Source organism: Mus caroli, chromosome 5 (assembly GCF_900094665.2).
Source record: "Mus caroli chromosome 5, CAROLI_EIJ_v1.1, whole genome shotgun sequence".
Lineage (NCBI taxonomy): Eukaryota > Metazoa > Chordata > Mammalia > Rodentia > Muridae > Mus > Mus caroli.
In genome coordinates, this window is record NC_034574.1 from 57034936 (window position 1) to 57046393 (window position 11458).

General features: G+C 39.9%; 1 protein-coding gene across 1 annotated transcript in view; it reads left to right on the forward strand.

Annotated features, from left to right (window-relative positions):
* Window positions 1-11458, forward strand: part of Nwd2 (NACHT and WD repeat domain containing 2) — a 158459-nt gene that overhangs the window by 61236 nt on the left and 85765 nt on the right. The gene's annotated exons all lie outside the window — the stretch shown is intronic.

The following is an 11458-nucleotide window of genomic DNA, read 5'->3' on the forward strand; positions in this document are numbered from 1 at the left end:
ATGGCCTAGTTGGCCATAACTGGAAAGAGAGGCCCATTGGACTTGAAAACTTTATATGCCCCAGTACAGGGGAACGCCAGGGCCAAAAAGTGGGAATGGGTGGGGAGGGGAGAGGGGGAGTGTATTGGGGACTTTTGGGATAGCATTGGAAATGTAATTGAGGAAAATATGTAATAAAAAATATTTTAAAAAAATGTTAATAAGATCAAGATACTCTATATGTTAAGCAAACTTGGGCCTCAACTCTTTCCTCCCTGTTGTTGAATATTTATTGAGCATTCTTTTCCTGTTCTGAGCTCAGGGAAAGCAATTAGTTTTAGGTAAATGATAGAAAACAGGTCAGAACTATTGCACAAAGTTTGCAGGTTGCCCCAGTCCCACCTACACACCTTAGGAAGAGGGTGGTTTTTGTGTTGCTCAGTGAGGGAAAGGAGTGAAAGACACAACAGAATTGATGCAGTGTGACAGATGTAAGCATTTCCAATGTAGGGGTAGCTGTCTTGTCTCTCATGTCTCTTGGGCTTCCAACCACCACCAGAAGAGCATTTATGCAATGTCTTGAGAGCTGACATCTGCTCCCTTGACAATTTTACCTTCTGGGGTGCCATTAATCACCAGTGCAAGCTAGGTTAGTTTGAAAAAAATCATTAGAAGGCCAAGCAGCACAGCGCAGTACTTTCTGTGCATGCATGGAAACCTGGGTTTCATTCCTCAGAACCCTACATAAAGGTAGAAGGGAGAATTGTCTCCTCAGAGTTGTCCTCTGGTCTCTACACAAGCCCTGTCACATGTGCACAGGCCCACTGGCACACACATACATACACACCATCACCACCACCACCAACAACAACAACAGCAACAACAATAAGAATAGTAGTGGTAATAATAATAGCAATAATTTACTTTAATTCTTAGAGAAAAGAACTCAGTCTAGTAGGGAGTTCCAGAATAATGTTTTTCAAAAATTCCATCCTTGAGCTCCAGTTTCTTATTGTCTGGATGCAGATGCAGCTCCCACTGGAGTCCCTGAGGACTCCATAGAGAGTCCATAGAGGGGGCACCATAGTTCTAAGTATCCATCCACCTCCCATCTCTTGCCCACTAATGGGATAACAAGAGGAGAAGGGTGGAGCACATTACATCACTTGTCTTCTTTTGTTCTAGATACTATAGTAGAATTAACTTTGCTTTTTGTCTAGATAAACCTTACAGGGAAACTAAGAAATGATAATACTCTTAACTATTGTTTTATTTTAATATCTTATTTGTGTTCTGCATGCATGCATGTCTGTGCACATGCATGTAGTGACTATGGAGTATAGAAGAGGGCACTGGATCTCCTGAGCCTGGTGTTAACAGTTGTGGGCTGCCATATAGGTGCTGGGAATGGATCCCAGGTCCTCTGGAGAAGCAACCAGGACTCTTAACTGCTAAACCATCTCTCTGGGACAAGTCTTAAAATTTAAAGGACAATATGAAAAGTACTTCTAGAGTTACGAAATATATCAGAAGAATTTGTTAAGACGCCCAAGTAAAGGGTCATTAAAAATTAAACAAAAAAAATAAAAAAGCAAAAAACGTTGGAATGATCATGAAACCAAATATTCCTTAAATGTTTTGATTCCAGTAAATAACCTTATGCTCCACATCTTAGTGCTTCTCTGGGTAGCAGAGACAACACACAAAGGAACCCAACTATCTGAAATGCTTTTACTGTGGCACATTTTCCTCCCATTTCAGTTGGGGTACCTCATGGAGTACCATCTGATACTCAGCTCCACAGCAAGATGGAGGCAGATGATCTGTGCACAGTTTATTAGGTTTGACTCTGCCCTTCTTCCTTATACTGACGTAAACCTTGTTTGTATTATGGGTTGGACATAAATTCCAGATTTCCCTGAACTCTGTTCATGAATCAGTGAGCTGCAGCATTACCAGTAAACCCAGCAACTTCTATTACACTGGCTTGGTCTTCCCTGACTCCAGAACTTTCAGATATCTCCAGTGCCCTTCTGGGGCAAACTTTCAAATCTGTAACTTGATTTCAATAGTATTTTTCCCTCCCTGGCCAACCCCTGTGCTCAGAGATTAAATTTCATTTTATTATACTATTAAGTTTCTAATTTTCCAGGTTGAAAAAAAATATGTTCTTAAGCTTTTAATTATAAAGTCAATCTTCATAATTCATGGATTTTTATACTTGTGAATCTGTGTCTGTAAAAAAAAAAATACATAACAGAGGATCGGAGAGATGGCTCAGTGAGTAAGAGAGTTTGTTGCTCTTGTGCAAGAGAACCCCTGTCAGGTAGCTGACAAAAAACTAGACCTTCAACTCTTTGAGACCCAGAAGGCATCCACACATGCACATGTAGACACACATACAGGTATAAAGGGAATTTTTCTGTGTGTATTTGTAATATCAATACTAATGCTCTCAGGGTTAGTCACAAGCATGCTACAAAGCACTGGAGAATGTTAGCCTCCTGCCATGTGCATTCCCAGCTGTGGAGGGGACATGGCTCTGCTTTCCTTGGTGTTCTTTATGTCTTTTTTAAATATTTTTATGCTGCCAATTCTGTGGTTTGCACAGTGTGCTACAGGCTTGTGTAGTGTCTCTAAATGAAGGAAGGCTTCAGTGTTCCTTTAGGAGGAAGGCAATTATTAAATACATCTTATTCAGACATGAATTACAGCAATAATGGCTATGTTAAGCAGCATCAGCTCCTGCCTCCAGGTCCTTTCCCCATTTGAGTTTCTGTCCTAACTTCCTTGGACAATGAACTGTGATGTGGAAGCATAAGCCAAATAAACCCTTTCCTCCCCTGCTTGATTTGTGACCATATTTTATTACAGCAATAGTAAACCTAACTAAGACATCTTAAAAGCCACGTCACACCATCTCTTTATTATGTCTCTGATCTATCACTCTTTCAGCTTTGAACCCAGCTTGCTTTCTTTTTTATACTTTCTAAGATGTACACCTACATTACTGGTTCTAGATTTTATATTACTAGTATAGTTCAGAGTTCTAATTTTTATTTTCTGACCATTATTTTCTCTGTCTTTCATAACCTTTGATGTTTACTTCCATTTCACTGAGTTCAAAACGTGGAGCTTATCTCATGCATCCTTCTTTGACGTCTGAGTAATGGTATCAGGTATTTTAAAAAGTTTGTTGGCATATGAGAAATGTTTTTGTTTAATTTCCAACTTCCTAGACTCTGAACTGTTAATTTCTAATTTAATTATGCTTGTAGGATGTACTTTCTGTGATTTCAATACTGTTAAACTTATGAGGCTTGATTGTGATGTAGCATATGGCCACCATGGGAAATGATCTGTGCGTACCAGACAGGAATGTGCTGTCCTTGAGTATCTTCTGGGTTACATGAGTGCCAGTTGCTTCATAAGCATCTACAAATGTCAGGTCACATTTCTGGATAGAAAGACATTAATCTTCTCTAGCCATGTTGATTTTTAATTCAATTATTTTCACCAACTATTGAGTCAACCATTGTAGTTATCAAGCTACCAGATTGTTGTCAGAACACTTATTTCTTCTTTTAATTCTTCAAATTTTTGCTTTAGACTTAAAAATTTTTTAAATTCACATTGAGTTCACACACACACAAACATGTACGCATGCGCACAAACATGCATATGTTCCTGCCACAGCATGTGTGTGTGGAGGTCAGAGGTCAAGTCTACAGAGTCAGTTTATCTTCTTATATGTTGGTCTTGCAATATCAACTTCAGGTCAGCTGACTTGGCTGCAAGCCCCTTTACCTACTGAGCCTAGTTTCCACAGTTAATTTTTTTAAGAGTTCTCTCTTTGAATGTATATATGCTATGATTGCTATGTCAGAGACCCTTTTATCTCTAGTAGTATTTATCAATGTCTGTTTTAATGGTCCATGTAGGCTTAGATTTTTCAAAACCTACTTTATTTGGGGGGGGGTATTTTATTTATTTACATTTCAAATGTTATCCTCCTTCCCATTTTCCACTCCATAAATCCCCTATCCCATTTCCCCTCTCCCCTTCTATGAGGGTGTTCCCCCACCCATCCACTCCCACCTCACCACCCTACCATTCCCTGACACTGGGGCAGCAAGCCTCCACAGGACCAAGAGCCTCTTCTCCCATTGCTGCCTGATAGGGCAATCCTCTGCAAGCTACTTTAATAGGATTCTTAAATGCTTCAACTTCCCTTCTAGCTCTCTGACCAAAGGTAGGTGAGAACGATGGTTAATAGGAAAAAGGGGATATGGAGCTGTTTGGAAGTAGTTCTTAGGGCAATTACAATCTTCATTATCAGGATATCAGAAGTTTAGTACAAAGCATCAAATACAAATGAGTAGTGGCAGTCCAGTCCAACTGGCAAACACCCAACAAGAATCAGTAGCAGCAGCTCAAGCCAGAAGAAACCATGAGGCTCCACCAAATTACCGCAAGTCCACAGAAGCAGCAAAAAGCAGCTGGAATGGATCAGGAAGTTCTTTCTCTAACAAAGTCACAACAAGTGAAGATCAGTGAAGACCAAAAAACTGTTGCAAGGCAAACCAGTGCAAGAGCATTGACAGCAAAGACCAGCAAAGTGTTGCAAGGCGAATCAAAACAAGAGTGTCGTTCACTGTCTGTTGAGTTCTACTGATACTCTTTTCAACATCACACACCCTCTCAAGTGTCTGCCTCAGTAAAACATACTCTCACAAGACAGCCTCCAGAAAAATATCACATGACCCAACTGAGTCTCCAAGGATACTAGAGATTTCCACTTCAGGTGCAGATATCCAATCTGCTTTTAGATGCTGAATATAGCATCTTTTCCATTTAGTTTCACTTTCAACTTGTGTTGTTTGAACCCAAAGTTTATCTCTTATACATGTCAAGAAGTTGCATGTTATATTAATAAGTTTTCAATTGGGAACCAAAACTACATGAGCCTGTGTGAAAACACTCTAAAACACAACAATGCTATAGTGCTTAAAACAAGCAGATGCTTACTTCATCTGAGTTCCATATACAGACTCATACTTGTGCCTAATGTTGCTTCCTTTCAGCTTCTAGGTGTTTCCTTTGTTGACTTACTAAATTTTGCATTGGTTTTGATAACACTGTCAAGTGTGATTATTGCTTATTAGAAAGAAGACCCCTGTTCGCCTCATGGAGTCATATCACCATCAACTTCGTCGTATCAGCCCAGATTCACAAACAATTAATGATGTCATCAAAGTAACCCGCTACTAATTAGAAATAATGTGGGATTTTGGTATATGTTAAGTTTCAAAAAATTAATTTGTTTTAATATTTTTATTATAATAGAATCTATTTGTGCAGTCACTTATCAAAAATCCACCCCCTACAGGATATTAGTCAGAAATATGGCTTGATTTCAGATACAACCCAGTGTCTAGATTCTGCCCCCTTGCTATTCAGAATCGGAAATGACCACACCCTTCACTGATTTCAGGCCCCGCCCTCACTTACCCTTCTGTCAAAAGGAGCACCAGTCCATGCCCACTAGCACACATATAATCAGAAACATCAGTATAGCGCCAGGATGTGTCCCACGATGGTGTAGGGAACCGATGTCAATTTATCAAATATGGATTATCTTTGGAACCTTTCCATAATGTGAGCATGCATGAGAAATTCCCTGCCTCTGAATTCACAGTTTAACAGAGGAATTAGCTAAAAATATTAATTATAATAAATTACAAGATATCATCAGTAAGTGATGTCATACAGGGGTGAGCAGAGTGAGTGTCCTGGAGAAGGTCTGTCTGTCTGTCTGCCTCTTGCAAGAAGTAACAAAGTGTATGGTCTTCAACTGGTACTCATGAAAGTCACACAAAGAGGGTGGGTGCAATAGATCCACACTTCTGAATGGAGAAAGCGGCTTTTGGGAGGTCAGAACTCAGGGTCAAGTAGCATGAAAATGTATCTAGAAGACACATGGTAAATTGTAATAGAAGATGGAACTCAGTCGGAAGATGTATTTCCAACTGCTAAGCATCCTAGTCTTCTGCCTCTAGACCACTGATGCTCACTCACCAAGGTCTTTCATGATCAAATGATTTGCTTTTTTTTTCTCTTGAACTTTAATTCTGGTTGCTGTACACTGCATCAGAAAGTGGTGCATGAAAGGCAGATGACAGTTTAGACAAACAGGAGGCTTTGGACTCTTCAGGTTGAAAGAGGGAAAAATGGATCAAATTGAGAAGACATTTACAGCTCAAAACTGGCACGATGTGTTAGCAGTGAGACAAGAAAGGCTGAGTTACTGGTTGGGTACAGAGGATTTATCAGAAGGCCAATCAAGAAGAAACAGTACTTGAGAAAGCTAATGCATAAGAAATTAAATAACAGGTCCAACAGCTAAGTAAAATTAGCCAAAAAGTCACCAGCTAAGGAGCTAGGTTACAGTAGACCATTCAGGTGACAGCCTATCTACAGAAAGCTTAAGAGCTAGGGAAGCATTAGTGGTGCCATTGTAGAATCTTCCTCACCTGCCAGAAATGTCAGAGCCATTATATGGTGCCCAGTATGTGTGGCGCATCTTAAACAGGCTGAAGTCTGGCAGGGTTGGAAAAGTAACTTGATCTAATGCCCTTAGACTCAAGTCTGGGTGAAGCAGGAGCTGTGTGAAGTTCCCATCCAGCATGGTCGTTTCAGCACTCGATAAACCTTGGAATTCATCTCAACTCGTGTTGGGGTAAAATCAACAAGTTCCAAAGATCATAGACTTGATTAATAATTCTTTCTAATAATGTATTTCCTGTGGGTAATTCAGACACTGCACATAAGCCTCCATTAGCTCCCAAATCACCCAGAAACTATTTAGAAAGCAGCTTCTCAAATCCTAATAGTTATTGGAGTCATAGTATAAATGTAGCCTTTCAGAGATTTGAGGAGTTGAGCAGAGGTCTAGCGAACTCAATGACAATGAATGAAAAATTAAATCATAAAGCACCTTGCCTCTTTGAGGTCCCTTTTGATATGTAATATTCTGTGAGTTCTTTTTCCTGTCTGTGACATTCAAATAATTTTAATTCCTAACCTTCCAAATTTGCTATCGGTGTGAATCGGGGGCTTTTTTAATTTAATTAAGCCAGCTTATCTATCAACCCTCATAATTAATCCATCCTATCTTAATTACTTTTCCATTTTCAGATTCAGTCATCATATATTAACATAAATGTAGGAAAAATTAAGTCATTTTGTGATAGAAGGATGTGGAATGTCTGCTAGATACAGTCATACACTTCCTTTACATATTTAGAAAGGTTCAAAATAACTTAGTGAAAATACATTCATATCCCACCAGAAACTCACAAATCAGAAAGGAAGCCAGTATTTCAATTTGTTCATTTACCTGACATCAACTATTTAAACTCCACCACATGTTTTACATAATTTGATATTCTCTTGCTTTTACGTTTGTCCAAGGGAGAACTGTAAATCACCCCCCCCCCCNCCCCAGGAAGCTGATATGCTTTGGGGGATAATTGCAGGGTCACAGTGCCCATCAGCTTACTTTCTACTGGTGCATGGTGGATCTTTCACTCATTCATAATCACTGAAGACATAGCAGGTGGATGAAACAAATGAAAGTCCCTGGAGCATATATTCATATGGTAGCACAGACAGCAACAGGAACAAGTACTGGGCAAAAAAACACACGATGGTAGAAGATGGCTTCCTAGCTTCTGTTCTCAGTGCTCCTCTCTGAGGGGATAGAATTGAAGCTGGCACTGAAATGACACTATGAGGTCATGAGCTGATCACAGGACCAGGCAGGCATTTCAGGACACAACGGAAGCAAAGACCAGGTGTGGAAGTCTAACTCAGGGACAGTGAAGACTAGTACAGGGGATGACACAAGCAGAGGAAGTGTTGAGAGCTAAACTTATGGCAAGAGAGAGTACTCAACCAAGGGAGTCTAGATTCCTACTCTCCTAAACATGTGATCTGAGCTACGCTTGGAAGATCAGCCTGGGGAGTCTGTGATAAATGGATTGGAAGATTCCAAAATGGAACTGGGCACAGTCCAGATGAGGAAGACCTATCTATCCTAAAGGCAAAAGAACTTCTTATTCTTTCCCAATCTTGTTGCATATATATATAGACGTTGATCATTGTCCCCACCATTGTCCTCTCCTCCCTCTCCCCTTCTTTATCTTACCAAAACCCTTCTTTTTCTCAAGTTTCATTCCTGCTTTCATGGCTTTTTGATTTGTTAGCATTACCTTCCTGAGTGAGGATAGGAAGTTATTTTCTTGATCAAGGGAAACTTAATGATGGCTACCACTACGGAATCTCTCTCTCTCTCTCTCTCTCTCTCTCTCACACACACACACACACACACACACACACACACACACACACTCTCTCTCTCTTGGGTGGGTGGAACCTCACAAGTCCTTCCCCCAGTCTTTGACGGAATGTTGTTGGGCCCAGTCCTTTTTATATATCTGAGTATGTTGCCTACAAGTCGGTATGTATACCACCTATGTGCATGATGCCCACAGAGGTCAGAAGAGGCCACTGAATCCCCTGGAAATGGATGTATGGATGGTTGTGAGCCACCATGTGAATCCTGGGAAACAAACCTAGGAGTTCTACAAGACGAGCAAGTGCTCTTAACTATTGAGACATTACTCCAATCTCAGATGGGCAGGTAGATACTGGCACTGTGATCTTATAGATGCAACAGTCATATCATACAAAAAAAATATCATTTCATGGCCCCCTTCCTGCACTCTGAGTCTTATACTCTTTCGACCCTCTCTGATGTTCCCCAAGTCTTATAGACTATGATACAGATATGCTGTTGAGGGGTGAAAACTCAACAACCACTTCTCCTCAGCTTTTCACCCATTAGAAATCTCTACATTAAATAATTTGCACTTGAAAAAGAAGTTTCTCTGACCAAGACTGAGAGCTGCGCTAATTGATGTGTATGAACAGAAATTTTTAGATGGCAGTTTGATATCATGTTTATATACCAAGACAATAGTGACAGACTCTTCCCTAGGCTAGTGATACGCAGGCTATTGGGGGTGAAAAGGCATCAACAGCCCAACCAAACTCTAAAAAGCTTAGAGGTTGTAACACCAACATGTCAAGCAAGTTGTGCCCACTGGTGCCATAGTGGCATAATAGTTACAGGAGTAGCCAACCTCTTTCTGGTTGGATTTAGGCCTGCTGACTCCAGAGGAGAAAGTAGTCCTGTAAACTTGATATGGTTTGCTGTTGTTCTTGGAGGGACTGAGGATTAAACCAGGGATTTTATTCATGCCAAGAAAGGTCTCTACACTTTAACTATTTTTATTTCACACATCCCTTAACCATAAAATAAATGACTTATCGCATAGACTTTATTCATAGTTTTCACATGTATCTATTTCTGCCATTGTAGTAAACTAAGCCCTGGTGTGGCAGCCTGAATTCAAATCTGAGTTTGGCTACTTAGAGGCATCTAACCTGTGACGCCTTTCTCAACACTTCTACCATTTGTGTTCTTTTAATTAAGTGCAGGAAAACATACATATAGTGTTACTTTTTCATAGAGTCCTCATTAGAAATTACTTAAAATAATGCACACAGAAGTACTTGGTATGCTAACAGACTGTCATAAACACTAAAGAAATGTTAATGAATAGGTCCTACACTCTTTCCCTAGCTATTGTATATTAATATCTTAGCACTGAATAAGAAGAATTAACAATGAGAGTCTTTTATGCCCCTCATATTATACCATAGTTATTTCCATGTATCAAACATCAATTTTCAGATTTTAATTGCAATGATCCCTATTTAACATAACCCCAAATGTCCATGCACTATAGGATTTGCTTATATTTTGGATTTGGGAGGACAGCGCCTTTCTTTGTCATCCTGGGTGTCCTGGAACTCACTGTGTAGAAAGATCACGCTGGTCTTGAGTTCACAGAGATCCAGTCACCTCTGCCTGTCAAGTGCAGGGATTACAGGTATAGGCCACCATAGCCAGCTAGCATTGATTTATTTTTTAAATGACTGTTCAGAGCTTTGATCTTTAAAATCTGCTAAGGATTGTTTTAGAGATATTGACTATTATCGGCTTTATCATAAGGTTAATGTTTTTAGCTTTTAAAATAGGTCAAGGGAGAGTGGGTATCTGATCCCAAGATTACATAAATCATACAGAAGCTTAATATGCTGCCTCGGGCGATGCTGTGACACCACCGGGCTTACTCAGCACGGCCCTCCTGCATCCTTTTCCCATTAGGCTCTGGACCACATTGCCTCTAAGGTGGGGAAAGACTCTATTTTCCCAGGACACAAATTATCTGAAACCCTTGTATTCCCTCTGCTTCTGGCTTCCCTGTAAACGCCAGCTTCTGCCAGGCTGCAGAGCTACAGCTGCATTTTAGACTCGTGATTGGTTATTTGCTTCTCAAAATAGGCTTGAGAACAGTAGGAAAATAGGGTAGGTCAGCGCAGCATATGGCTGAATGTTCATGGACAGATGTGCTGGTGAATAACAAGGATATTCTTTTAAGTTATTATCTTTGTTATAAATGAGATGTGTGGATATTTTGTGTTAGAGCCAGAATTAAGGTACATTCGGAAAATATGTTTTTCATGAGATAGCACATTAACCTACTTCTTGAACACTGTGGTCCTTGTGTTTACTGAAGTCAAGTAGGCAAGCTCTTGGCAGCCAGAATTTCAAGAATGTCACCACTAATGGCAGAATTTTGGCATTCAGCAACACAGAAAGCTTTGATATTCTCCCCACCCCACCTCTTCAAACTGTTTAAAATCAAATACATAATGCTTCTTGAGATCTGTTTCAGGTTTTCTGCTACTTCTTACATTTTCTAATAACTGAGAATAAAAATATTTTATTTCAGAACTCTTATGTGATAGAGCATACAGTTCCCACCTCTGATATACAGCATGGCATTCTTAGTTTCAGGGTGGGAGCTGTGATCTGTTAAACCACTGGTCCACTGACTGTATGGACAGTGGGGTCTTATAGCTGTATATAGTGGTTCCCATGATTGTTTTAATAATTTTAATAATCATTCCTATTTATTGTGCTGAGTATGTGGATGCAGCATTTCACTTTGTAAAAATCTGAAATATTTGTGAACATTATAGGAAATAATAGTATAGTCCAGATAGATGTATATCTATAATTAAGCCAATCAACTTGCATCTGTTTTAATGCTTGTGGTATCTGAAGCTCAAATATTTGATAGGTCAATGTGCTTCCTTCTCCTTCCTCCAAAGATAGTGGAGAATGGATGTTGGAAAGTAGCTTCCAAACGCTGACACCATTGCATACACCAGCAAGATTTTGCTGAAAGGGCTGTCTCTTGTGAGACTATGCCGGGGCCTAGCAAACACAGAAGTGGATGCTCACAGTCAGCTATTGGATGGATCACAGGGCTCCCAATGGAGG